At 47.5% G+C, this 27,280-nt stretch overlaps 1 protein-coding gene and 1 non-coding gene across 4 annotated transcripts in view; both read left to right on the top strand.

Moving 5' to 3' along the window:
- Positions 1-491: 491 nt before the first annotated feature.
- LOC150021760 (U6 spliceosomal RNA) lies at positions 492-598 on the top strand. Its single transcript, XR_016513920.1, has one exon. It is a non-coding gene; the product is annotated as a U6 spliceosomal RNA (small nuclear RNA).
- A 15,921-nt stretch (positions 599-16,519) lies between these two features.
- The window catches only part of FBLN2 (fibulin 2), a 104,729-nt gene continuing 93,968 nt past the window's right edge, over positions 16,520-27,280 (top strand). For all 3 annotated transcript variants that reach the window (XM_090278734.1, XM_090278727.1, XM_090278718.1), the window contains exon 1: positions 16,520-16,584. The gene's annotated coding sequence lies outside the window, so the exon portion shown is untranslated. The remainder of the gene's footprint in view (positions 16,585-27,280) is intronic.

Here is a 27,280-nt window from a genome sequence, read left to right as displayed (position 1 = left end):
AGTTAATTTGGGAGTTGATCCCAGAAAGCATATTGTGTGCTTTAACAGCCCCACATGGCCTCTGTCCATCTGCCTGTCCTTCCCACCCTTCTATAGAGTTTTGGAGAGCTGGTTGTATAGCCACATTCCCAGTTACAAGGAATATACAATAAGTATGAACAAAACATTCATGGTCTTGTCCCTCATGGACTTTACTGTCCAGTGGCAAAGACTTGATGAGCCTGCTGACAATTATGGCACAGAAGCAATGCCCTGAGACAGAGTGCACAGGCACTATGGCCCTACAGTCTGGGTGGGGAGAAGCCAGGAGGTCTCCCTGGAGGAAGTGACATTTTAGCTGCGATCTGAAGGATGAGAAAGAAGCAGCCCAGATGATGTATTATAGAATTGCACCCCTGAAACTTACATAATTTTAATAACCAATGTCACCCCAATAAATTTAATAAAATAAAATAAAGAGAAAGAAAGAAAGAAAAAGAAAGAAAGAAAGAGTGCTTGCTTCAGCAGCACATATACTAAAATTGGAACGATACAGAGAAGATTAGTATGGCCCCTGCACAAGGATGACATGCAAATTCGTGAAGCGTTCCACATTTTTACTACTCGATATAATAAGTGAATTTGGCAAAATAGCAGGGTACAAAATAAATATACAGAAATCTAAGGCATTTCTGTACACCAACAATAAAATATCAGAGACAGAGGCAAAAAAGAAAATACCATTTACTATAGCAACAAGAAAAATAAAGTACCTAGGAATAAACTTAACCAAAGAGATAAAAGACCTGTACACTGAAAATTATGCAACATTGAAGAAAGAAATTAAGGAAGATACAAATAAATGGAAGCAAATACCATGTTCTTGGATGGGAAGAATCAGCATCATCAAAATGGCCATACTACCCAAAGCAATTTACAGATTCAATGCAATCCCTATTAAAATACCAATGACATATTTCACTGACCTAGAACAAATCCTCCAAAACTTCATATGGAACCAAAAAAGACCCCGAATAGCAAAAGCAATCTTGAAACAGAAGAACACAGCAGGAGGAATCACGATACCAGACATCAAACAATACTACAAAGCCACTGTGATCAAAACAGTCTGGTACCGGCATAAGAACAGACATATAGATCAGTGGAACAGAACAGAGAGTCCAGAAATAAACCCAGGCCTCTATGGTCAACTAATATTTGATAAAGGAGGAAGGAACATAAAATGGAGTGAGAAGAGCCTCTTTAACAAATGGTGCTGGGAGAATTGGACAGGGACATGCAAAAAAATGAAACTAGATCACCAACTTACACCACACACAAGAATAAACTCAAGATGGATTAAAGACTTAAATGTAAGCTGTGACACCATAAAAGTCCTAGAGGAAAACATAGGCAGGAAAATTTCAGATGTCTCACGTAACAATATCTTCACGGATACATCTCCTAAGGCAAGAGAAATAAAGGAAAAAATAAACAAATGGGACTACATCAAACTAAAGAGTTTCTGCTCAGCAAAAGAAAACATCAGCAAGATGAAAAGGAAACCAACCATACGGGAAAACATATTTGCCAATGATATCACAGACAGAGGACTGATCTCCAAAATATATGAAGAGCTTATACGACTCAACATCAAGAAAACAAACAACCCAATTAAAAAAGGGGCAAAGGACCTGAACAAACACTTCTCCGAAGAGGACCTACAGAAGGTCCATAGGCACATGAAAAAATGCTCAACATCATTGGCCATCAGAGAGATGCAAGTAAAAACCACAATGAGATACCACTTTACACCTGTCAGAATGGCCATCATCAACAAATCAACAAAAAACAAATGCTGGCGAGGATGTGGAGAAAGGGGAACCCTACTATTGGTGGGAGTGCAGACTAGTGCAGCCACCATGGAAAACAGTATGGAATTACCTCAAAAAACTAAAAATGGAACTGCCTTTTGAACCAGCAATTCCACTGCTAGGATTATACCCGAAAAATCCTAAAACCCTAATTCAAAAAAACCTATGCACCCCTATGTTCATAGCAGCTCTGTTTACAATAGCTAAGTGCTGGAAACAGCCTAAGTGCCCATCTGTAGATGAGTGGATCAAAAAACTGTGGTACACCTACACAATGGAATACTATGTAGCAGAAAGAAAGAAGGAACTCCTGCCATTTGCAACAACATGGATGGAACTAGACAGAATTATGCTTAGTGAAATAAGCCAGGCAAAGAAAGCAGAATACCATATGATATCACCTAATACAGGCAACTAAAGAGCAACACAAACAAACGAACTAAATAGGCAAAGACTAGAATAGTAGTCAGTAGGGAAAAGGGGGGAGGGAGAGAAGGGGAATAAGTAAGGGAAGGGTCTAGTCAAGGAATGTGTATGAATGACTCATGGACATGGACAATGGGGAGGGATATAATTGTGGGAGAAGGGATGGGCTGGGAGGGGGGAGCAATGGGGGAAAAATAGGACAACTGTAATTGAAAAACCAAAAAATAAAAAAAATAAAATAAAAAAAAAGAAAGAAAGAAAGAAAGAGAAAGAAAGAGAAAAGAAAGAAGGAAGAAGCCAGACAAGGATGTAGGGTCAATGGGGAGAAAGAGGGTTTTGCTAGTAGAGGCCACAGCACAGGCAGGAGTTGGAAGGCTTCCCAGAGCACGATGTAAGCAAGCAAGTGGAGGAAAGCCCTATAGGAGCTGAGGGGAGGGGAGAATTGATATAGACCAGAGCACAACCTCTGTAGAGCCTTGCTGGCCAGGCCAATGGGTGTGGGCTTTGCTCTGAGGCCCCCAGAGAGCCATGAAGTGGCTTAAAGGCAGAGAGACACATGGCCAGACTGTGCTTTAGAGATCAGTGATTGTGCCCTGACTGGTGTGGCTCAGTGGGTTGGATGTCATGCTGCAAATTGGAAGGTTGCTAGTTAGATCTGATCCATGTTTGTCTCACACATTGATGTTTCTCTCCCTCTCTTTGTCCCTCCCTTCCCCTATCTCTAAAGATAAATAAATAAAATCTTAAAAAAAAAAAAAAAGAAGAAATCAGTGATTGCGAATTAAAAAACAAGGGGCAAAAAGCCATGAGCAGAAATTTCACAAAAGAGAAATGTAGATGACTGATAAACATATGTCCAGCTTATCCTCATTAGTGACAAAGGACATGTAAATTGAAACCACACAAACACACTGGTTCACATCTACGAAGTGCCTTAACAAGGTTAGTGAGAGGTGCAGCCTTCACCAGCAGCTGGAGAGAATGCACACTGCTACAAAAACTGAAATAACAATTTGGCATGAGCTGGTCAACTTGAATGTGTGCACACCCCATGACTCAGCATTCCCACTCCTGGATGCTCATCTTAGAGGACTAGTACAAATGGTGTTTATTCTGAGGGCTAGGGGAGCTATTGTAGGATTCTTATAAAGGAGGCTGGTATAAGGATAGTTATAGCAGCATCATTTGTAATAGAAAAAAAGAACAGCAACCTAAATATCTATAGACAGGAGAATCGATCAGTGTGTTCAAGTTAGTGCTAGAGATATAAGAGCAGCTTCAGGGACTGACATATGTGCACTCACCAATGCAGTAGGAATGTTTAGAGGATGTCTGTTTATATCAAGGTCAAAAACAGCCCAAATTAAATAACAGTTTCGGGATGTATGCAGAGGTGGTCATGCTTTTAAGGAAACTGTGGACTTCTAGATCTGTCTTTCACAGACTCACTTTCTGGTATTTTCACATAACTGGAATCAACCACTGGGCTCCTGTCACATTCTCTCCTCTGGCTTAACATTTTTGCAATGGGTGTAACCTACTTGTTTTATTAGTCACTAACCCCAGGCAACAACTTTCCCATCAGACCCACATTTGTTTGCCTGGCCTCTGTGAGGTCTGGGGATTTTGGGGTTCTCACTGGCTGCACTGGCTGGGGCTTCTTCAGCTGAGAGTCAATCACTGACAAGGTTGATGAAGTCCCCTTGTGCCTGTTGGGGACTTCACAGAGAACATGTTTTTTAAAGGTGTGCTATGATCTGGCAGTGTCTGAATCTAGTGTGGAAGAAATTTGACTTCAAACCCAGGGCTGCTAACTTACTTCTTCAGGGACATGCACAGATTCCTCTCCAGCATCTGGCAACAGTCCCCAGTTGGCATTTAGAGGTTTACCCCACCCCCTCAGGCTTTCAGAAGAGTATATGACCTGGGCTAAGCCTATCAGCCAGTCCATTCCCCTAGCTGCAATAACTTAAGCCCTTCCAATGGGAGAGAACCTTAAGATTAGTGGACTAGTGCTTCATTTTGTTTCGACCTGAAGGGTTGTGGGCTGGAGCTGCTGAGAATTTTGGTCACAAAAAGAGGTGCTTTTGATGGAAAATGGAGAAGCGGGAAAGAGCGCTGAGGAACAAGGGGAGAGAAACTTGTTCCTGGAGACATTTGAGCACCTAGATGCAACTATACTTGTAGTCCACCTCTCTTCTCTATTCACATTATGGAATTCAAATTTCTCTTTTTTTTTGACGTAAGCCTCTTTGAGTCAAGTTTACTGTGGCTTGCAGCAGAAAGTCCAGACCAGCTCTCATTCTCAACTCATCAGAAACGCCTCCTGAACCAGACACCAGGGAGTCATCCTTGCCCCTCTCTCTCCCTGGCTACCAACATTACACCAGTCTACATAGCCTCCCTACTCAGTATCTCTCCAATTCTATCACTTCCCCATGCAGCTACCCTTGTCAGAACTCCATTAGCTCCACCTGAACTCTAGTACCAGCTTCGCCTGTTAAAATCCTACAATAGCTCCTCTAGCTCTCAGAATAAACACCAAATTCTTCCTGCAGCCCACCAGGGCCCCCAAGTCCTCTTCTCTCTTAAATTCCCCTTCAAAGGACTTCTTAGCTTCCATATCACTAATTTAACTTTCCTTGAGAACTTACTGTGTGTCTGGCACTACACAATTTTTTGCCATCTGTTACTCATTTACCCCTCATGAAACCCAATTAGATAAGCACTATCATCCCTATTTATAGAGGGGAAATGAGACCCAGAGAGGTTAGGAGTCTTCCTGAGTCATGATGCAGCTAGAACTTGGGCATTCCGGCCCTAGCCCCCACAGGCTAACCACTGCACCATATTGCATCCCTGCGCCTTCTCCTTAGTGCAGGTCTTACTGTTTGCTTTCCATTTCTATCTGCCTCCTGTTAGAGTGTGGGCTCCCTGTGGGCAGGAGTGACTCTGCCCTCCTTCTGGATCCCCACTGGGATGCTCAGTGCTTGGCGTAGTTTGGGTGCGAAGAAAATATTTGTTGAGTGAGTAATATTAGCTAAAATTTGTTGAGAACTTAGCCTGTACAAGCAGCTCCCTAAGCACTTTCTATACAGTAGCTCACTTAGCCCTCAGAATTGCATGTTGAGGTTGGCAGTTATTTTATAGCTGGGAACCTGAAACACAAAGAGGGGACACTTTCCTCAAGTCACATGGCTAGTAGGTGGCAGAGCTACCATACAGACCCAGGCAGCTTGGCTCCAGAGTCTATACTTGTCACTGCATCATCCCTGCATGAATGAGTGGATCATGGATGGGCACGGAAGTCATGTTCCAACAAAGGTCAGGGTGAGTGGAGATCAAGGGGATGGAGCTCAGACTGAACCCATATTCTGAGCATGTCAGGAGACTGAGGCTGAACAGACGGTGATGTAGGGTAAGGACACACTTCATTGGAGAATGTCTCTGCTTTCTGGGGCTGACGCCTGCTGACTGGTGTGCTGCAGAGGGTGTGGGTTTCCCATCAGCTGCCTTTGGCAGGGCTCTGGTGAAGAGACTAGAAGGAAGAAGAGGCTGAAGCAAGCTCCAGGGAGAGCTGGATGAGCTAGAAAGAGACCAGAGTGTAACTCAGTGCAAATGCCCAAGACAGATGGGCCAGCCTACCTATGGGTTCCCAAGCCCAGGTGTGTTAACACAGAGAAGCAGCTCTGCATGTTCAGTGGACAGCTGAGGGACCCTCGAGTCAGTATGTGTTGGCACTTTAATATAGTCACCCCAAAGAACTACCTCCGGCTTGGGTCGTATTACCCGAAGTTAAGGTTGAAATGTGGAAAGTGAAACTTTTCTCTGGACTATGCACGCTGCCCCAAGGTCATGTGCTCAGTCCTGGGTAAGCCCTAAGAGAGTGACAGGTTGAGTTGATTATAGGGCAGTGGAGGAGCTGGGGTGAAACAGCCTGGAAAATAGCAACTTTGGGGCCCCTGATTGAGAAGGAACATGATGGTCTGGAGGACCAGCAGGCAGGGCCGGAACCAAAGAAGAATCACCTTTCTGTGTGAAGAGGACTTTTCTCTCAACGTATAAAGTTGCCCAAGAATGGAAGGTTCTGTCTGCCCACCCCAAAGCTGAGTACCTGGCTCCTTGCTCTGAGTTCAGGTGTGGGAGAAGGACCTGTGCTCCCTCCATGAAGGAAAAGGGGTTCTGGGCTCCCTCCCCTGTTATTGGTATAGCCCAGTGGGGCTCAAGGGTCTCAGAGTTTGATGACAAAACACACCCTACTGAGCTGTGGCCCAGGGTCAAATGCTTTGGATTGGAGGCCTATGCTGAAGAGTTGGGGGTAGGGAAGGGTAGGGGACAAGGAACTCACACAAGCTGCCTAGTGAAGCAAAGAGAGCCTGGATTTGGACCTAAGCTCAGCTCAGTTTTCTCATCTGTAAAGTGGGACACACAGTATTGAACCTCCATTATGGTGGATAGGGATGCAAGAGAGATGGTTGTATCATAGCTTTACAAACAGTATACCATAGTGACTATTTTAGTTACGTTCTTTTAATTTCTTTTTATTGATTGATTTTTTTTTTTAAGAGAGATGGGAGAGCAAGACTTCTTGTTCCACTTATTTATGCATTCATTGGTTGATTCTTATATGTGCCCTGACCAGGGATTGAACCTGCAACCTTTGGCATATTAAGATGACTTTACCAACTGAGCTACCCACCAGAGCTTTAGTTAATATCTTTATCATTGCATTAGTTTGGGTCTTGCCCCTGGCTGGTTTGGCTCAGTGGATTGAGCGTCGGCCTGCGAGCTAAGTGTCGCTGGTTCGATCTTCCAGTCAGGGCACATCAGAGAAGGAAAACTCTGACTTCAAAAAACCTCCACTGCCTTGCGGCATACCTCTTCAGGGGAAAGGCTAAGGGAGTAAACCCCGACAGAAAATCCGGAGCCAGAGTCCCTAAGGCGGTTTGACGTTGTAGTCAACACCGGCAACTCCTGCGGCGCACCTGAAGCCAAGCTGGATTGACTCCGTCTTTCCCTTGGACCCTTCAGCTGCGAAGAGAGGGGGGGTCTGCTGCATGGGCAACAGCAGACCCTCCATATCACCCTGCCCAGGCTCTGTAGCTTCAGCTTCACTGGAGAGGACACTCCAGCGTCATCACAAGATGTCGATTCAACACGGGAGGAGACAGATACCGTGTCCCTCCCGAGTCGGACTGCACAGCCATTCTCGGCGGTGCAGATAGACTCTTAAGAAGCTACACCATCGTCTCTCGAGATGGACGGCTGCCGACGGAGTTTGGGTCTGTCAAGAAACCCAAACTAATTTTGCTAAGATGGGATTAGATATGCAAGGAAATCCTTGGGGAAGGGCATGGGAGAAGTCAAGGATAAACTCAGAGCAGTGCAGCTCAGACACTTGTGATAGGAGAGGATGAAGGAAGGAGCATTGTGGAGGAAGAGTCTTAGAATGTGGCACAATCCAAAAACCTTCAGCCAAGACTACAGGGAGCTCTCAGCCACATTTCTGCTGAAGAATCCTGGGGCTCTCTGTAATGGCGTTAACAGTGTGGATGGAAGAAAAGAAAAGAATGTCCTATGGAAAGTAACCTCATAGGGTGATCTGATCATAAATTCCTAACTTGGCAGGTCATGGTGGGTAGTCACACCCCAGGCATATAACTTCTTTACTAAAAAGCTTATCTTTGCTTTAAGCTAAGCCCTGTCCATTGTTTCTGTGCATCTAGGTTAACACATGTTTGAAATGTTCTCTTTCAGATCCCTCCTTCTAATAACACCCTTAAAGTGTGTAAGACAAGTATTTAATACATAATCTTAAGTATCCTGTAATCTGATCTTGGCTTCTCCCACCCTCATGCAATCTTTCTTAGGGTCCCTCCTTAATTCCAAATGCATAAAATAAGCTGCAAATTTTATTCTCCAGAGCATTTGAGATCTTGCTCCTCAGCATATGTCTTCAGTTTGGCTCAAATAAACTCAAAAATTCTCTGCAGGTTTGGATGTTTCTTATGACGACAGCAGCCATTGTGGTCTGTTCTTGGATGGTGGGGGGTGGATGGGAGGAGACTGAGTTTAAGGTGGCAGATCTAGAGGGGAGGACAGTCACACATGCTGCTTGGAGCAGATCTGAGTGATGCATTATTCTCATGCCACCATAATCATCATTATCCTAAAATCCTCAATACTCAAGGACTGGTTGGGTGTAGCCGTGCCAGGTAACCAAAGGTTTTGGAGCCTCAGAGGCCAAAGTTTGTTATTTAAACAAGGATGTGTTTTCCCTTCCCACATTCCTAGAAGAGGAACCTTCCAGAAATTAGTGTAGATTCCTGCCCCATAACAAGGTAATGTGCTGAAGACCCAGCCACCAAATGTGTGGGATGGGGTAGCCAGAGGATTTGGGGTTGAATTCAAGAGCAACAATGAATGAAGGATGGATAAATGAATGAAAGAATGAACTAATGAAAAAAAAGCTGGAAGAAAATATACATGTTGCTTACTATGTCTATTGTAGAATGGGGAAAGTCTAAGCTGAAAGAAAAAAAAAACATAAGTTTTTCTACATCAGATTTTATAAGTTTTATGTAAAAAATACATAATCAAAATTAAAACAGAGGCATCTGCAGCAAGTACTTTGTAGACAAAGGCCAACAGTCCTACTATACAAAAATTATTTAAAATTATTAAAAGAAAGATGAATACCTCAATAGTAAAAATGAATGAAGACTATGTACACCGAGTTCTTAGGAGAAACACAGATGGCCAACACTTAAAAAGACAATCAACTTCAAATAATGGACAACATCTTTACCTAACAGATTGACTACAACTAAGAAGGCTGATGGCACCTGGGTGTGTGGTCACCATGTGAGAAACACGCCCTCTCATTCATTCTTGATGGGATGCGATTTGTACAACTTTCGGGAGACCCTGCTAAAAAGTATTTAAAAATGTACAAGGGCCCTTTGCCCTTGCAATTTCTTGGAAGTAGACAGGTACCTAAAAATATAGATTCAAAGATATTCTTTTATACTATAGAAAATAGAAAATGATCAATGGAAGATCAGAGAAATATACTGCTGTTATAGCAGACAGTGAGATAGATACTGGCCAATATATATCTCATAAAAATGTAGCAGAAAAATGTTCATTAGAATTTTATTGTGAGCATACATAAATGCATTCATACATCTATAAATACATATAGGACAAAAGTGGTTGTAAGAGACTCTTGTGAAGGTACATTTGAGCATGTTGAATGTTTTATTATTGTATTTCCTAACTTATTTATTAAAATCAGCGATACCCTCTCCCATTTCACAGATAAGGAGTTGAGGCTCAGAGTAGGCTAGAGGCTTACTGGTACCAGGCCTCCTGTCTCTGGGCTGCCTTTGCTGTCCTGGGGACACCTTTAAGCCCCTTAGGGCTTTAATGTGTGGCCATAAACAAATCCTTTCCCACTCTGGAATGTTCAGTAAGGGAAGGAGCTCTGAGACGCTTCAGCCTAGTTTTCAAGCCCACTAGGGAGGTTCCAGCCCATCAGCTTAGCACCCCTGGCCCCCTTGCTTTCCCCCTGCCAGGAAAGCTGGACTGAGCAGTAAGGCTGGGCCAAATCTTATCCAGGGTGACCAGAACTTTTCTGAACTGCCAGAAATTTCATCACACCAGGCAAGGGATAGGCCAGGAGTGAGTCATGAATGTGCTAGGCCATGGGAGGTAGGAGGAGCTAATCACTCCCAGATGGGAGGCAGTGGGCTGGGCAGCTCTCCCAGAATAAGTAGATAGCTTGGGAAAGTGCAGAGAAAGCCCAGTGTGAAAAACATTGTATGGTTCTCTCCTACCTCCTCTCTCCACAGATCCCATTCAATGTACTTCAGCCCCTCCAACCATCTGCCAAGGGATTTCCCAGTCCCTGTTCCCAAACCCTGGGGATGGGAACGCACTGTCTACTACAGTGTGCTCCACTCCTTCCTCTGCAAGGGCAGGGAAAAGCATGCAGACTCTGCAGTCACACTGCTCTGGGCTGGGACCCTCTATCCCACAGAACCTCAGTTTCTTTGGGTGTAAAATGGGGTAATAATATCTAGCACCTTCCAGGATTATTTTTAGAATTAAATGGATTAATCAATGCAGGGTGCCTACTAAAATGCTTGGCACACAGTGTATGGCTAACAAACAGGAGTTTATTTTTCATTTCCATCACTGCCCCATTTAGTTAAGCCAAAGCACTCTTGGGGAGAGCCTGAGCATCATAAAATATTGATCCCTCATAGCTAACCTCAGTGTCCAAAGAGGGCCTGGGAAGTACAGGCCAGACTTGGTAGGTGATGTTGCATCAATGAAACAAATTAGCAAAGGCTCTTGAGTGTGAATTAAAAAACGAGCTCAAATTGGCTGAAGCCCCAAAGGGAATTTAGTGACCTTTGTAACTGAAAAATACGGCGATGGGGTGGCTTCCAGCCAAGCTATAATCAGGTGCTTAAATGTTGTGTCCTCAAAAAGCTCTCTCTCGATCTCTCTGCCTCCTCATTCTCCTCTTCCTCCTCTCCTCTCAGCCCTGCTTTCCTTTGAGTTGGTTTCATTCTCAGCAAGTTTCCCTAAGTGTGGCCTACATGCCACAGCCTCATACCCACAGCTGGGCAATGCAGTAAGAAGAGTGGTCCTTAAATAAAGAGGTCCCCTCCCTTGAGTCACAAGCCCTTCCCTGTACGGAATACTCTAGCAGGCCACACCTGGCCCAGTGCCCACAGGAGGAAGAGAGAATAAGCTCCAATGAAGGAACCACATGGAACCAGAATGGAGAGAAGAGGGTTCTACAGAGGAGTCACAGGGGCTGGTAGCCGCAGCAGGGCACAGGGGTTAGTAGAAGTCACAGGTGTAGACTGCACCAGTCTTCTTGAGGGCTCCAAACCACGAGTTCCTGCGCAGAGGGGTGCACACAGTGTGCTACGGCTTCTTAGAACATTTGAGCTAGCTACTGAAGTGGGATAGTAGTCAGCAGTTAGGTATAGTTTAAGCTGCTATAACGAAGAGACTCTAAAAGGAGATGGCTTAGCATATTTGAAAGCTTCTTTCTCTTTTGTGTGTAGGTCCAGGTGAGGTATGATGGTTCCAGGATGATCAGGGACTCCTTCCACCCAAGTATATACAAGGTGGCTACTCCAGCTCCATGTCCACTACCAGGTCCTTGCTTTAGTCAGTTGGAAGGGGAAAGGGAAGAGCAGAGTACATCACTTCTGTTCCCATTCAATGGCCTTAAACCTTCATGGCCTTACCTGGCTGCCAGGGAGACTGGGAATGTAGTCTTTAGCTAGGGAGTCATGGGTCTGTGTAGTTTCTTTAGTTGTGTTTCAGACATGAAGAGTGGAAGTGACTAGTAATTTCTGCCCCAGGTGGAACAGCATTCAGGGTGGGTGGAAAGGCAGGGAGGTGGGGAAGTTCCTGGTATATAATCAGCTTCTCATTGGGTTGGAGAGTAGGATGGTGGGAGGTAAGAACAGGAGTGTGTGTGGATAAAGAGGCTGGAGAGGCAGGTGGGGTTCAGACCAGAAAGGGCCAGAACTGGGTTCCAAGGACTGTGTGCCCACACGTCTGAGCTCCATTCATGCCACTTGTCAGCAGCTGTCCTTAGCCACCCCTCAGGCCTGGGGTTTGTCCACTGGTGGTGCAGCCCATTCCTAAGGGGAGAGGTGAAAGAAAGAAAGAGGATCAGATAGACCCTGGGGCTCAGGGCAGTTTGAGCAGTGTCAATGTAAGAAACATAAGAAATGTTCAAACCTGTAGAAAATTTTTGTGAGTTTATTTGAGCTAAACTGATGACATATGCAGGGTAGCAAGGTCTCAAATGTTTCTCACAATGACAGTTTGAAGTTTCTTTCATGCATTCGAAATTTAGGAGGTAACTAAGTAAGACTACATGGAGGCAGGAGAAAGCAAAAATGGGCTTACAGGATAGTTAACAAGACTATGCTCTTTTGGGGGTGATTATGCTTGTGAGGGATCTGAAAAAGAGGCATTTCAAGTGTGTGTTAACCTAGACCCACAGGAACAATGGACAAGGCTCGCTTAAGGCAAAGATAAGCTTTTTACTAAAGAAGTTATATGCCTGGGGGGTGACTCCCCACCATGACTCTCCCAATTGGGAATTTATGATCAGACTACCTTGTGAGGTTGCTTTCAGGCATTCAACTTGCCATGTTTATTATAGACCCCTTCTTTCTTCCATAGTAGGGAATTTCAGGGACTGGCATGGGCATCATGAGCTCAAGGTAGGCACATGGTCTTGGTCTCACAGACTCCTCACTCCTTGGGAGGGACACAGTTGGAAGGACAAAGGGAGGACCTTGAAAAAGTGTTTTCCAAAATTGGCAGCACCTTACAGTCAACCGGGGTTTTAAAAAAATATTAACGCCTACCTGCACCCTTTGGAGACTCAGCTTTAATTGTTCTGAAGTAAAGTGTGGATGTTGGTGTTTCAAAACAAAAACAAAACCAAAGTACCAGATGATTCTAAAGGACTGCCACATTCTAGAGCTTGTGCCTGGGCTTTTGTTGAGCAGCAGAATGGCAGGTAGTGCCATGCCTCTGCCTGAAAATCACTGCCCATCATCTTGGAGTATCTTTTCCATATTTGTGGAATATTCTGTAGTCTTGCTGGGTCCAGACGCTCACTTTCCTAGATTCTTTTGCAGCTGGGGACAGACAGCTTCCCCATGCTGCCTAGTCATTGTGCCAGCAACAGATGCTCAATGGGAAGCAAGAGCTATGAGGAAGCAGGCCCCAGTGCAGAGCCCACTCTTGGAGGAAGGGTTGTCATGTCAGCACTCAGAGGAAGCAGCAGGAGAAGTTCTGGTGGGGAGTTCAGGACCACCATTCAAGGAGTGGGCAGCCCCCATGCTGTCTGCACCCAGGTGTGCAGGGAGATTTGGGGTGCTTTTGCTGGCTCAGCTTGGTTTAGTATATGTGCAGTTAACAACAACAACATACATACATACATTTAATCAAGGGCTTATCATGTGCCAGACTCTGCTCTAAACATCTTCAAAAGAATCCTATGAGTCAGAAACTATTTTATTAGAGAAAGCCATTGAGGCCAGAGAACTGAAGCCACCTGCTGAATGTCACCAAGGGGGGATGTGGCTTTAAACCAAGGCCATCTGGCTACAGAGTCCCTGCTTCAGAAACCCATGTCATTGTTGTGTCAGGTTATTACTATTGTTACTGTCATTTCTCAGATGCCAGGGGTGGTACAGTGACCTCCCCAAGGCTACCCAGCAGTGATGAAGACCCGAGAAGCTCCGTGAGCCTTCTCTTCCCCATCTGGGCTTCCAGGTGGTGCAGGTGAGCCTCATGCCTGCCAGCCCTGGCGCCACAATGCCCAGGAGGCTGGTGAGATTGTCACTGATGTGAATAACTTTGCTGCACACTCTGAGCTTTCTGACTGAAACTTATCAGCCTGGAACTTCCTCCAACTGTGTTTCAGCCATATCTGGGTCCCAAATTCCTGGGGGAGATGCGTGCTCTGTCTGCGATAACAGCCTTGGTGGGGCTGACTTTGCTGCATCTCTGCTCAGATAACAGAAGTCTGGCAAAGTGTCTCCACTTTATCTCCTGGAAAGCTGGCTTGGCTTTACTCAGCAGGCTGCAAGGTGGGGCCAAATTTCCACCTATTGCCTCTTCTCCTGGCTCAAGGAACCTGCTGCAGGGAAGAGAGCCACATCAGAGTGCAGTAAGTTGCCCAGGTGAGTGAGGCAGGTGTCTTGTATTATGCCAGCCTGCCTGCTGTTGACAGAAGAAGGAGTCACTCTGTCACCCACTCATCAGATATTTACTGAGCACTCCCCTTGGGTCAAGCCATGTTCAAATTACTTATATATTTGAATTCATTTAATCTTCCCAACAAGCCCATTAGATAGGCCCTGACGTCCTTATATTCATTTTACAGCTGAGAAAATCAAGATCCAGAAGTAACTTGCCCCACACAGCTGGTGTGTGGCAGAGTTCTTAACACAGGCTATCCTACCTATAGTTATTTACAAATGAATAAAAAAGTCAGCCAGTGACAAATACACTGAAGAGCAGAGAGGATAGAGCAGTTGCTACCTCTGCTGGAGTCTCAGGGTTCTCTGGGGTTTCAACTATATCTCAATACAAGGATGAGTTATCCATGAGGGTCTAGGGGAAGGGCATTCCAGGCAGAGGGCACAATAAGTAGATAGGTCTTGAGGGAACATAAGCTCCAGTGGGGAAAAGGACCCATGGAGCAAAGGGCCAGGGTTAGACAGAAAGCCAGAGCAGGCTGAACCCAAGTTCCCTGTCCAGGCTTTGGCTCCTCAACCCCTACTGGCTCTCCTGTGACCAGCCCTGTCTGAGCTCCTGGGCATTTCCCGGCTTCAACCCCTCCCAGCTGTGTGATCCTGGGCAAGTGGCTTCCTTTCTCTCTGCCTTTGTTGGGTGCCTCACACTTGTCTGCGGCAACATGCTGGGCCTATTGCTGCTGTCCAGATATGAGATGGTAACCACTGGGCCATGTGTCCTCTTGCCGGGATGGCAAGTGGTCCTGGAGGTGGTTCTGGAGGTCCCGATTTCCTTGAGGACTTGGTCTGGGTCTTAGGTCTTAGAGAATGTAGACCTAGAACTGAGAGACCAAGAAACAGAGTCAGAAGGAGATGCAGAGACCAAGAAGGACAGAGTAAGATGGAGAGACAGGTCAACATAAAAACTGAAAGAGAGACACACAGAGAGACAGGATGAGGGAAGAGTAAGAAACACTGGGGGTGGGAGGGAGAGAAAGAGACATTATGAATGTTTTATACACCACTGAATTGTATACTTTCAGATGATGGAAATGCTGAATTTTATGCTATGTGAATTTCACTACAATAAAAAGAGACAGCTCTGGATGGTGTAGCTTGGTGGATTGAGCGCCAGTCTATGAACCAAAGGGTCGCCTGTTTGATAGGGCACATGCCTGTGTTGTGGGCCAGTTGGGGGTGTGCAAGAGGCAACCACACATTGATGTTTCTCTACCTCTTTTTCTCTTTCCCTTCCCCTCTCTCTAAAAAAATAAATAAAATGAAATTCTTAAAAAAAAAAAATAAAAGAATAAGAAAAGACAAAGACAGAAGATGGCAAACGGAGTAGGGCTCTTCTAAGTTGATGGTGGGGGAGGGACTTGGGGTTCCTGTGCCAGAGTCCAGTCCTGCAGGGCCCAGTGGGTTTGGACCAGACACCTTTTGCCTGGACTGCTGTGGTGACAGCATGTTTGCTTATGTGGGTTTGGGGGTGGGGTTTTGGGTCCCTAGTCAGGGGAAAGGGCCTGGGACGTAGTCCCTTGCCCATGTCCTGCTCCCCAGAGGGTCTCTTACCAGGCACAGGCTCCTAGTCTGCCAAAGGGGGTGAGTGGGTACCAGACCATGGGATGTCCATCCTGCCTGGATTGTGGGGGTCAGAGTTACAATAATTAACGTTTTGAGCTTGCAACTTGCAAGGTGTTCACTACCTGTTGAGTGGGCCCTGTGCTGAGAGCATGATATGGGTTCTCTATGTCTACCCATTAACAGCCAAGCGTTAAGCCTTTCAAGAGATGAGGAAGCTGGATTCAGAGAGGTCAAGGCCTTGGTTGAGGTCACACAGTGGTCACAAGAAGCTGCGTGGGCTGAGAACAAACCTAAACGTTCTCAAAGCTGGGGGCTGAGAACCCTGTGCCCAAAGACCTGTAGCAGCAGTGTCGAGTACCAGCAGGTCCGGAATGTGGGAACCCCCAGGGATCTGAAGGCTGAGGCCAAACATGGCATGTCCTGGACCGTTTCACGCTGGCCTGCCTCTTTGAAGAGTTGTACCCAAGCCCCCGAGGCCCTCCCAAGGTGCCCAGAATTTCTGAGCCCATCTTCCGTGTGAGGACCTGAGGGTCATACTAGCTGAGGTAGCCAGAACAAAGCTCCCTCGCTGAGCGCACCAGTGCTAAACCTGGAACTCAGAGTTTAGAATGGTTGGGGTAAAGGGGGGGGGGGATGTAGGGAAGGGGCCGAGGTGCTTGGCGAAGCGCGGCGTATGCATCTCTAGGCCTGGCTTTGCACATCTCCGCTTGAAGGGAGACGCACCGGGTTGCCCACCCACTACCCACGCCGGGCCTAGACCCCGCCCCGGAGGCGGAGGCAGAGGAGGGGGCTGAGATCCGACTCCGGCCCGCCCCTCTGTGCCTCCGCCCCGCCTCACGCCGTGCACAACCCGGGGCGCACGAGCTCTGGAGGCGCCGACGGCCCAGCGGACGGACGCACCGACGGACGGACTTGCGTAGCACCCCGCGGTGAGTGCTCACGGACCCCTGCCCGGGCCTCCCTCTCACCACTGCCCCGCACCCCCGTCAGCCTTCGATCAATGCTCCGATGCCCCGACGGCTCGGCGGCCCCACGGCCGCGCGCCCCGCGTCCGGGTCCTAGCCACAGGGACGGCCCCTCAGCGAGCCGGGCCCATTGGATAGGTGGCGGGCGCCGAGACTGTCCCCTTGTAGCGGGCTAAGGTTCCGCAGGCCGGTCCCCTACCCACCAGGTCCCGTTGGTCACCGCCCCCCTAACCCCCCCACCCCCGCCACCCCCGCTATCCCGCTGCTTTCCAACCCCTTCTCAAGTCGAGAGGCCCAGTGCTCATCATTCCTTCCTACCCAGGGGAAGACCCGAATCCTGGGTCGGGCACCACCCCTTCCTTCACACATCCTCAGTCACCCCTCCCCCAGTCACGCTCACTGCCACACATGCATTCACACCAGTAGGCAGCAGAGGCTCTTGCACGCTGTTCCTGGGTGCGCCCACCCCCATCTCTGTCACTCTGTTCCCCTGGTCTCTTAGTTTAACGTCAGAGCACCCCCCTCGCCCCAGATTTCTCTCAGACATGTTTGGGCTCCTCACAGTCACATCTCACACTGCTCTTTTGTGCACACGTGCTTCATACACACATGCCTCTTGCACAAGAGCGTCTCTCAGACATATGTGCTTCTGTATAAAACAGTTGTGTGTCTGTTAAACGTGTGTGCGTCTCACAGACTCATGTTTGCCACACGTGACTCACTCATCTCACATGTTACACATGTGTCTCACATAGCTGGAGTCACAAACAGTTCCACACACATCATGAATCTTGCTCACAGAGTCACATGCCCCCACAACTTCATAACCCAGATACCCCCACATTCCACCTCCGTGGGCACAGTGCTCTGGCTGTCCTGAGTGGGTGGGAGTTGAGATGGGGGAGGCTTTTGTCTGATGCTCCCTCACAGTGGGGCCTGGATGGCTTTGGGAAGTACAGGCAGGGGCCTCAGCCTGCAGGGTGCCCCTGACTCTGTCACCTTCCCCACTTCTCATCACCCCCTGCATCCTTTCCCCTTCCCCGCTCTCCCAAGAAAGGGTGCTCCCCTTCTTTGCTCTCACAAGGTCTTGCCCTCACTTGGACTGGGCCGGCAGGTGTCACATGACAGGCCAAAAAAAGAAAAAAAACTTGAGTGTTGGTCATCGTCTTGAGCACCTGGACTAAGGAAGCTTTGATGTGTGGGCCTGCACTGGCACATGTTTGTGGCTGAATGATTGGGACTCTGGGCCTCATCTTCCCTACATGCAGTTGGGGGTGAAGATCCCCACCAGGAGGAGCAGAGGGATCTGAAGCTCTTGCTTTCGGTGCTTCCTCAACTTCCCACCCTCCCTTTTGTGTTCAGAGTGGTGTGATGGGGCAGGGGGCAGGGTATGGATTAAGTCAAAGAATCTTAATGCTGTGGCATGAAAATCAGCCAGCTCTCATTGTGGCTCTCCCTGCCTGTTTTACTTGGCTCTTACCACGTTGTTATTATTTTTTAAAATTTAATTAGCTGGCAGCATTTACAAATTGTCAGGTTTCATATAGAAGTCTGGATTTCTATCTTCTGAAAAATCACAGGGTCTGGCAGCTCAAGGTCTACATCTCTACATGATGCTTATTGACTGGTGCTGCCTGTCTGCTGCCACTGAGGTGGGGCAGGAGTATCATTTGGTCACAGTCCCCACCAGGCCTGCCTGTATATTCTTGGCTCCTGCATGGCCTGCCTAGGCCTCCATATTGGCTGAGCCTGCTGTATAAGTGGCACTATTTTTATTGCATTGCCCGCCCCAAAGTAGTTGTAGGCTAGTCCTCTCCCCGATGGCTAGGGAAGCCTTCAGTGAGCCTCTGATCTTTCAAGGCTTTAGTCATCAGAGCACCGAGGGGCATGCCAGGGGCCTGAACCACAGGACATCTTGTAATGGTGGCAGGCACTTTCTGCTAGACTATGGGAAACAGTGACCTAGATGCCGCATCAGAGAAAGGTGGTGATTTCAGAACCAGGCCTCAGATGTTGGTTTTCTTTCCAGATCTTATCAGTGACTCTGCAGGTCACATTCTTACCCCTACATGCCAGATGGGGGAACTGAGACTCAGAAAGGGTCTTCCAGCAAGCAGAGGGTCAAGCTGAGATTTCACCCCAGGTTTTTTTTACCCTAAAGCCAAGCTCTTTGCCCCCATCTCAGTGCATCCATGAGATGAAGGACTTGGTATCATTGACCCTGGGCAAAGTTCCTGAGCCCGATCCATGTCTGACATACAGTAGGTACTTAATAAGCTTGTGGAACAACCGAGAGAAGTGAAGCTGTGTTCTCTGCAGAGGTCAAGGTAGAACTAAATTCAGGGCCTAAGATGAAGATCTCACATAGCCTAAGTGACCACTAAGTTTCTTTTTAATTGTCCTGAAAGCCCAGCGCAGTTTTCTGCTCCGGTCTTGACGGCCATGTTCATTGTGATCCATGACTACCAGGGTGAAGACCTCCAAGTCTCTCGAGTCTGCATGGCCTCAACGGCATTGTGGTGTGTCCTGCTGGACATTAGATTCGATGTTTGCCTTGCATCTGGGGACTGTGGGTGTGAGCATTTTCCCTTTAAACTACTTTTAGGCCATGGTGGACAACATGCCTTACAAGGAGGAACCAGGCAGAGGAGGGAGGGCTGGCTCCAACTTCAATAGGTGGCATTGGGTGGGGCAGCCACTGAGTTATCTTAAGTCCTAATTCCCATGACCCTTTGGTCTTTTTTGTTTGCCACCTGCATGTGTCTGAATTCACTTAAGCTTAGGGCCCCCATGATGTGTGGCATCCTGGAAGTTTGTTGACTGACTGAAGACCAGCTCTCTCAGTGGCACCCAGGACTTGGGGATAATGAGCAGCATCTGGCCTCTTCCTTGTACCTTGTGGAGGTTTTCTTTCCTGCTGGGGAGGAAGGTGCTGGGCCTGGCTGCAGAAGGTGGTACAGAGGGCCTATTCTACCCTTTTCTGGGCCTCAGTCTTCCCTTCTTTAAAGTTTTGGGTTGGCCAAGAAGTCCATTTAGTTTATTCTGTAAAATAGAAGACAGTTTTCATTTTCACCAAACATTATTGATTTGGATATATCAAGTATGTCGGCTCTCTCCTGCTATTGGCTTCTAGTAGGTAGAGGCCAGGGGTGCTGCTAAACATCCCTGCGAAAGGGAGCCCCACAGCAAAGAACTATGTGGTCATAATGTCAGTAGTACCAAGAAACTTCACAAACCACTTTTGACACGTTCGATCAGTCACAGCACCTTCTCCATACACTGCACAAACCTTTTGTTGCATTTTTATCTTTCTTGAAATAATAGAGCATGATATGCCGAGAATGTTGTGTATTTTGCCATCTTTAATATTAAAATGGCTGCACAAAAATTCACCAATTTTGATAAGTTTTTTAAAAATAATGCACACTGATATGAGAGCTGTCATAATACAGTCTACAAAATTTGTTTCAAATGAGGTTAAAGACAACTAAGCACTACTAGAGCCATCATATGGAAAAACTAAATGAACTTTTTGGCCACCCCAGCAGATGCTGTCCAATGGTTTTCCAGTGCTCATGGTCTTGAAGCAGGGTTGTGAGCATAGAATCCTGGGGTCTGCTGTCCAGGGGGCAGCTGGGTGTAGCCCTCCTCTCTGGCTTTCTGAACTCTCTCTGCCCACACTCACTCTGCAGCTGAAGACCTTGCCCGGGGATGCTGTTCCAGCCTGTGACAGGACCCAGCGCTGTGCTCTGCCAGCTCATGGGCTTCCTGAGGGCCGTCATTTCTAATTCTGTCGGGCAGGGGCTGCTGCAGGAGCCTGGCTCTTCTGTGCTGAGGGTGGTCAGGCAGGAATGGCCCAGGTAGGGAGCTCATGGTGAGCAGTGCAGAGACTGCTTTGCTCCCATGCTGTTTATATTCCAGTTGCAGGGGCGTAGTGGGGTAAGTTGGTTAACAGAGAAATGAATTCGGTTGATTTCCTAGAGGTATAGATGCTGTAAAGTAGCTATAAGGAAGGCAGCAGGACAACCAAATCCAGGTGGGCAGGGAAGGTCCCTTTGAGGAGAGGATTTCTGAACTGGGACTGGAGTGGTGAGGCCCTAAGGTGGGACCCTGCTTGGTATGTGTGAGGGACACAAAGGGAGGAAGCTGGAATGAGCAAGGGACAGCAGAGGGTCAGGGCAGGGAGACTGAAAGCTGCTGGAGAATTCTGAGCCAGGGAGTGATGAGAATTGATTCCTATTTTAAGACGCCCTCCCTAGCTGCAAGAACAAGAAGAGGTTTTGCTCCTCAGCAGAGAGGAGGTAGCTGGGAGTGCTGAGCTGCCTGATGATCACTCATTTGAGCGAGCTTTGAGCTGGGGGGAGTTTTTACTCTTAAGAAGCTATAGACAGGTTAGGGAGACAGCCCTGGGAACAGACATTTGAGATCCAGAGTAGCACATCCTGGTTAAATAGATGCTGCCATGGCCTTACAAGGAAATAATACGCAGCTGTAAAAATGGGATGCTTTCTATGGTAAGAATTTTTGGATCTACTAAGAGAAGAAAACAGCGTGCTGAGTGGTGTGTAAAGCATGCTAGCTACCTGTTGTATAAAGAAGGAAATACAAATACACGTTTGCTTGGCTGTACATAAACAAACTTGGAGGAGACACCAGGAGCAAGTTGTGGTGGTTCCTGTGGTTACCTGGGGAGGTGGGGCCAGATGGGGGACAAAGGTGCAAGGGTGAGGTGACACTTCCCACTGTGTGTCTTTTATATTTTCAGGTTTTTGAGCCATGTGACTGTATTGCCTGTTAAAAACATTACATGAAATTCAAAAGCAGCTAGGCAGTTGGTGGGTGACTGTTCATTTGTGAGTTGTAAGTGGAAGTGTTTAAAGATGGTTTTTAAATTCCCTTCTTTACTGGCCTTGTGGTGGAACAGACTGACTTCTTCCTGGCTTGGTATACAAAAGTTTCCAGTGTGATTAAAATTAGGTGGTAACAAAGTCACTTTTTGCAAGGGTTGGCAAATGGACAAAAAGAAAAACCCACCCTTTCCCTCTCCCCCTTTTCCTGTGGTTGTATTTCCTCCGGTGATTTGACTGTTGGCTCTTCCTGGGGTGGGCACTCCAACACTTACCATTGTGTGCTGAGCCTCTGTCCACAGCTAGAGACAGACCCAGACTCCAGCGGGGCTGGAGCAGGGGGCAGTGGTGCAGGGACGTCCCTGCTTTGGCACCCTCAAGGTTCAGATCCCAGCTCTGCTATTCACAGAATGTGCTCCCTTCGCACTAGTTTCTAACCCTCTGCGCCTCAGTTCCCTCATCTGTAAAATGCTTGCCATATCTGTGTCTCTCAGGGTTGTTGGAAGGAGGAAATGAGACCACTGATTTCTTTATTCAGCAGGTATTTATTGAGCATCTACTGGGTGTTGAGTGTTGGGGATAAAGCAGTGACCAAGGCAACACTTCTGCCCCCACAGAGCTTCTTTTCTGATTGGGCGAAGCATATGGGAGACGAGTGGATGCTCTTTGTGGCGTCCAGTGCTGTGCATGCCTGCGAGGAAGAGTAGACAAGCTGGTCTGGGGGCTTGGAGTGGAGAGTGGGGCTCATTTGGGGAAAGTGTCAGAGAAGGCCAGCAGAGAAGGTCCTGGGTGCAGTGGGATGTTCAGGCAGAGGGCATAGCAGGTGCAATGACTGGGAGCAGCTGGAGGTCAGAACCTCCATGAGCAATGAGGGCGGTCAGGGAACGGGCCCGGTCTGGTGTTTTGATTTTATTCTGGGTGTGATAGGATTCAGTTCCCATAGAAGTGAGGTCTGAATGAAATTTTAAAGCTCCCCCTCCCCAGCCCCTGCTGGGGAGGGGGAGCAAGGTGGGACCTACAACCAGGCCTTATGGGGTAGTGTGTAGTTGTGGAGTTGTGGTCTTTCTCCCAAGGGGTTAGCAACCCGGACCAGGCCTTATTGGGAGCAGCCAGGGAAGGCTTGTGGAATTGGGGTTCCTGGTTAGTGGCTTCCTGGACACCTATGCCAGGGACATGTGACCAAGGCCTTGGGTTCTCTCACACACACACAGCTCTAGCAGTAGCCTGTGGTGTGGGTAAGCCCATGGTCCCTCCCACTGCCATTCCGAGAGCCCCAGGGACTTACACAGGTAGTTCTGAAATGCTCTTTGGTCAGGGCTGTCATGGAGGAGAGCACAGAGGCCCTGGATAGGGGAAACATTCAGCCAAACCTGGGATTGGTCAACAGGGAGTGCTTCCTGGAAGAGGTGTTATTGGCACTGTAATGTGAAAAGTAGAGGGGTGAGGGAAACACAGGGGCAGGAGAAAACCTGGCTTCTTTTGGAGACATGGGGTGGAGGGGAGGTGGGAGGAGGAAGAACTGGAGTGGGAGCCAGGTCTGTCCACCTCCAGATTCTGCCTTAGGCAGGCCACCCCTTGATTACAAGGTTCCACTATCATGCACACACCACTAAGTCACCTACTCCAGGCTGGCCCCTTCCCAGGGTCACTCTTGGGTCAGGCCATATGTCATTTTACTTCATTGTCCTCACAGTTATTGCAATTTGGAAACATTGCAAAAATGCCTCTGCCTTCTCATGTATGGAGATTTTTGTAATGAAAGTACTAGTTTGAGGAAAGGTTATTTCCTTCCTTGAGGGTGGGGAGCCTGGCTTTATGTGGAGTATTGTAGGCCAGAGCGGCCTCACCCAAGTCACAGTGCTGGTGAGGAAGTGGTGCTGCCTGCCTGCCTGCCTGCCTGCCGGGGCCTGGGGACTGGGGCTGGATGCTGAGGATCTCTACCTGGCCCAGAGGGTGGCGGGGTGGGGTGGGGCCTGTCCCTGGGGAGTGCGACTACTGCTTCTGAGCACAGGAGACCTTTGTCTTCAGGTAGACCCTGCTGGCTTAAGGCTACCTCACCTCCTAAGTTTTCAATTTTCTCTTCTGTGAATTGGGGGTAGCCTTGCTGGCTTTGCTATCATTTGGCCCCTGGGAATGGCCTAAAGTGTGGGAAGAGGGCTGTGAAGTTGTGGAACGACTGTGGGATGAGGGCCCAGCCAGGTATGTTGGAAGTGCTGGGGACTCTGTTTCATTTACTTGGCCTGAGTCACATGATCCTGGATAATGAGCGTTTTCTCTCCCAACCTCAGCCTCTCGATCTGTTAAAAGGACCTCTGGTGGTAGCGCTCAGGTTGTAGGGTTGGTGTGAAGACTGAAGGCTGTATGGAAAACCCCAAGTGTGGGCTTTGGCAAGTAAATGGTGCGTAATTAATACATGTTAGCTAGGTTCTTTTGAGTGTCAAGGCCATCCTCTTCTCTCATTGCTCTGTTCTCATCTCTGAGATGCCTCTGTCTGCATCGGAGGCAGTCCTGGGCTCTGTGGTTAGGACACACTAGGTTCTTTTGTTTTTTTAAATAATTAAAAAAATTTTAAATTATAGTTGATGTACAACATTATATTAGTTGCAAGTGTACAACACAGTGATTAGGCATTTATGTAACTTACCCTGATAACCCTAGTACTCACCTGGCACCATATATATTATTACATTATTAACTATTGTCAATATTATTGTACATCCTGTGTCTGTTCTTTAACTACCAATCTTTAATCCCTTCACCTGTTTCACCCCCAGCCCCCACATCTAACAACTGTCAAAATGTTCTCTGTATCTGTGAGTTTGTTTCTGTTCTTATTTCATTTTTCAGACTCCACATATAAGTGTCATCATATGGCACTTGTCTTTCCCTGTTCGACTTATTTCACTCACTAGGTCTATCCATGTTGTTGCACAAGGCAAGATTTCATTATTTTTCTATGGCTGCTTCCACATCTTGGCTATTGTAAATAAAGCTGCAATGAAAGGGACCACCGGTTCTTTATAAGGCTCCTAGAGTTCTTTCTTCCTCAGTCTTGTCTCCCCATCTTGGCCCTACATTTTCAGCTATGTATTTGGTCCCTAAATGAGCTTCTGGTGATCAGAAAAATTCTATTCTTCTTAGAATTTCCTCATAATGAAAGCACAGTATTTAAAAAATTCTGATAGAGAACTCTTGGGATCCTTGAGAACACCTCTGCAACATCCCTTGAGTCTGTGGCCTGTAGTCAGAGTGACAGAAAGACAGAGAAGAGCTTTGAGTAGGAGAGTGTAGCACTGGGGAATGCACTGGATAGGCCGGGTGGGGACTGTGTGGAGGCAGGATGGGGACCGTGGATCAGGGCCAGCTCAGGAAACAGGTGGTCTTTACACATGCCAACCCCTCAAAGGCACACCACACCGTACCCTCTTTCACTCCTGCTGCGCTCGCTCTCTCCTCCCCCTTGCCCCCCCCAATTTTGGCACTGCTCATCACTTCATCTGCTTGCCTAGTTCTCACAGTAGTTGATACTGGCCTAGAATCTCAGTGTTTCCTATCTCTCCCTTGTGTATCTTCATAGCAGATGAATTATGCCACCTTGTCTGACCGTGGGCACCCCAGAATCGTCTGCTGTTGTCTGGTTACATGGGGACCTTCTGTTCTTTCTTGGGGAAGAATCCAGTGGGTGTTGGCTTCTTCTTCTGATAAAGTGATAATTAGCATAATCCCATCTAGTGTCCTGCCTCCCACGATTTTACAATATACTGAGTATATTTTAAAAAATGCCACCCTGGCTAGTATGACTTAGTGGATTGAGCACTGGCCTGCGAACCAAAGGGTTGCTGATTCGATTCCCAGTCAGGACACATGCCTGTGTGTGGGCCAGGTCCCCAGTTGGGGTGTTCAAGAGGCAACCAATCAATGTATCTCTCACATATCAATGTTTCCATCCCTTTCTTTCTCCCTCTAAAAATAAATAAATAAAATCTTAAAAAATAAATAAATAAAAATGCTTCCCCTGTTTTATTTATACTTAATTTACAAGGAGGCTTTCTGTCACAACTATAGATAGAAATCAGGATCACTCGCCTGGAATCAACAATACCCATGAAAAATAAAGGTAACTACAAAGCAGCACCAAATTCTCACTGCCTTTTGTTCTCTCCCTCAGCCTGAGCCAGTGAGTCCTGTCCTCTCTTCGTTAAAAAGGAAAGTTGGCAAGTGGCTGGGAGATGTTCATGGCACTGAGAGTTTTCTGTGATTGTGATTGGTTATAAGAGAATACTGAGGGGTCCTTACTCACCATGGGGTCTTGCCCTGACATCTGCTCTAACCATACATGGTTATCTCTAGCCCTACTTGGAAAGGATCCTCTGACTGGTCATCACACACCTCACATCTTCTCGGGACCCTCCTGCTCTCTGGGCCCCCCCGTGTCCTATGGGGCAGGGCTGTGAGAGGAGGCTGCAGCCCCTCTAGCCAGGATGTTTTCTTCAAAGTAAAGACTCTGATTCTTAGGTAGTGGCTGGTGCTTATTCTCATGTTGGGGCTGAGGCTGCCCCCTGTGCTCCCCAGTTCTGCACCCTTTGTGCAGCTGTGCAGAGCTCTGGAGGGTGAAGGCAGAGTAGCCTGAGGTGTCCTTCAACCTGGAGTCTGTGCCGGGGGAAAGGCTTAGTGCCTTAGGGCCAAGGTTCCAGCAATGGGGGCTGGCAAGGTGAGGCTGGGTCTAGGGCTTGGAAAAGCTGGGGATATAAGGCTGGTTAGATGGGAAAATCCCTTATAAACTGTAAATTGCTAAGTCCAGGTGAGCAGAGGTCATTAATGTTGCTTTCCATAGGTAATACTAACAACACTCACAGTAATGGTAGGTTGGCTAAAGGCCCTTGATTAGCTACAGGACCTGGTGTGAGGGAAGTTTACTCCAGTCCTCGTACCGCACCCTCTCCCTCCCGATTTGTTTTCTTGAACTGAGTGCCCAGTCTTACACTTTCAGGAGAGCTGGACACTCATTTAATGTACTACTGGGGATGGAAAAGTGGTGACATTAGCTGCCTGTCTGTGAAATGCCCACCATGATCCCAAGGTCAGATGAGCCTGACACACGTACACCGCTTGGAATGGCCGTGGCTCCCCGTGCGTGGGGTGGGCGGAGAGGGCCTTCCTCAGCATACAGCGTGGCCACCCATCGGTCGCCTGGGCTCCATGCCTCACGGTGACTCCCCGGCATCATCACTGCACCCTCTGGAGAATGCTGCAGCTAGGGACTCCTCAAACCCATTTTTCTTTGTCTGCACTTTCTTCTGGTTGATTCTCTCAAAGTGATTTAAATGTGCCCTCCCTCAACTTGGAGGTGGCCTGGTTCAGAGTTTCTTCTAGAAATGGTCTGTGTTTTCTTTGATTCCCAGTTCAAAGTCCTGGGGAAGAGCTCTGATTGGCCCAACTTACCACCCACCTTGACAGGGGCAGGGTCACCAGGTCATCGTATATATGTGTAGCCTTAGGGGTGTGTCTCTAGCCATTCTCTGAGAATGGGCATTCAGTGAAGCAGACTGTTGGGACAAAGTTTAGTAATTTAAGAAACTCAAACTTTTTGGAGTCTAGTCACAGTCAACAACAGATACAACACAGTTGCTGTTCTTGTTTTCTTGTCATGGTTGTAAGGATTATTTTGTTTACAGGTGATAGAAAGTACAATGTAAGCAAACAAGTTATGGAATTAAGATATACAGGGTACTAGCTTCAGGCTCAGCTGTATCCAGGGGCTCTGAAGAGGCCATTAGCGCTGTGTTTCCATGATCTATGTTGTGTTATTCTCA

The sequence above is a fragment of the Furipterus horrens genome, unplaced genomic scaffold (assembly GCF_987537825.1).
Source record: "Furipterus horrens unplaced genomic scaffold, mFurHor1.1.pri manual_scaffold_1, whole genome shotgun sequence".
NCBI classification, from domain to species: domain Eukaryota; kingdom Metazoa; phylum Chordata; class Mammalia; order Chiroptera; family Furipteridae; genus Furipterus; species Furipterus horrens.
The sequence above is the reverse complement of the archived record's forward strand: the minus strand, read 5'-3'. Positions and strand labels throughout refer to the sequence as shown.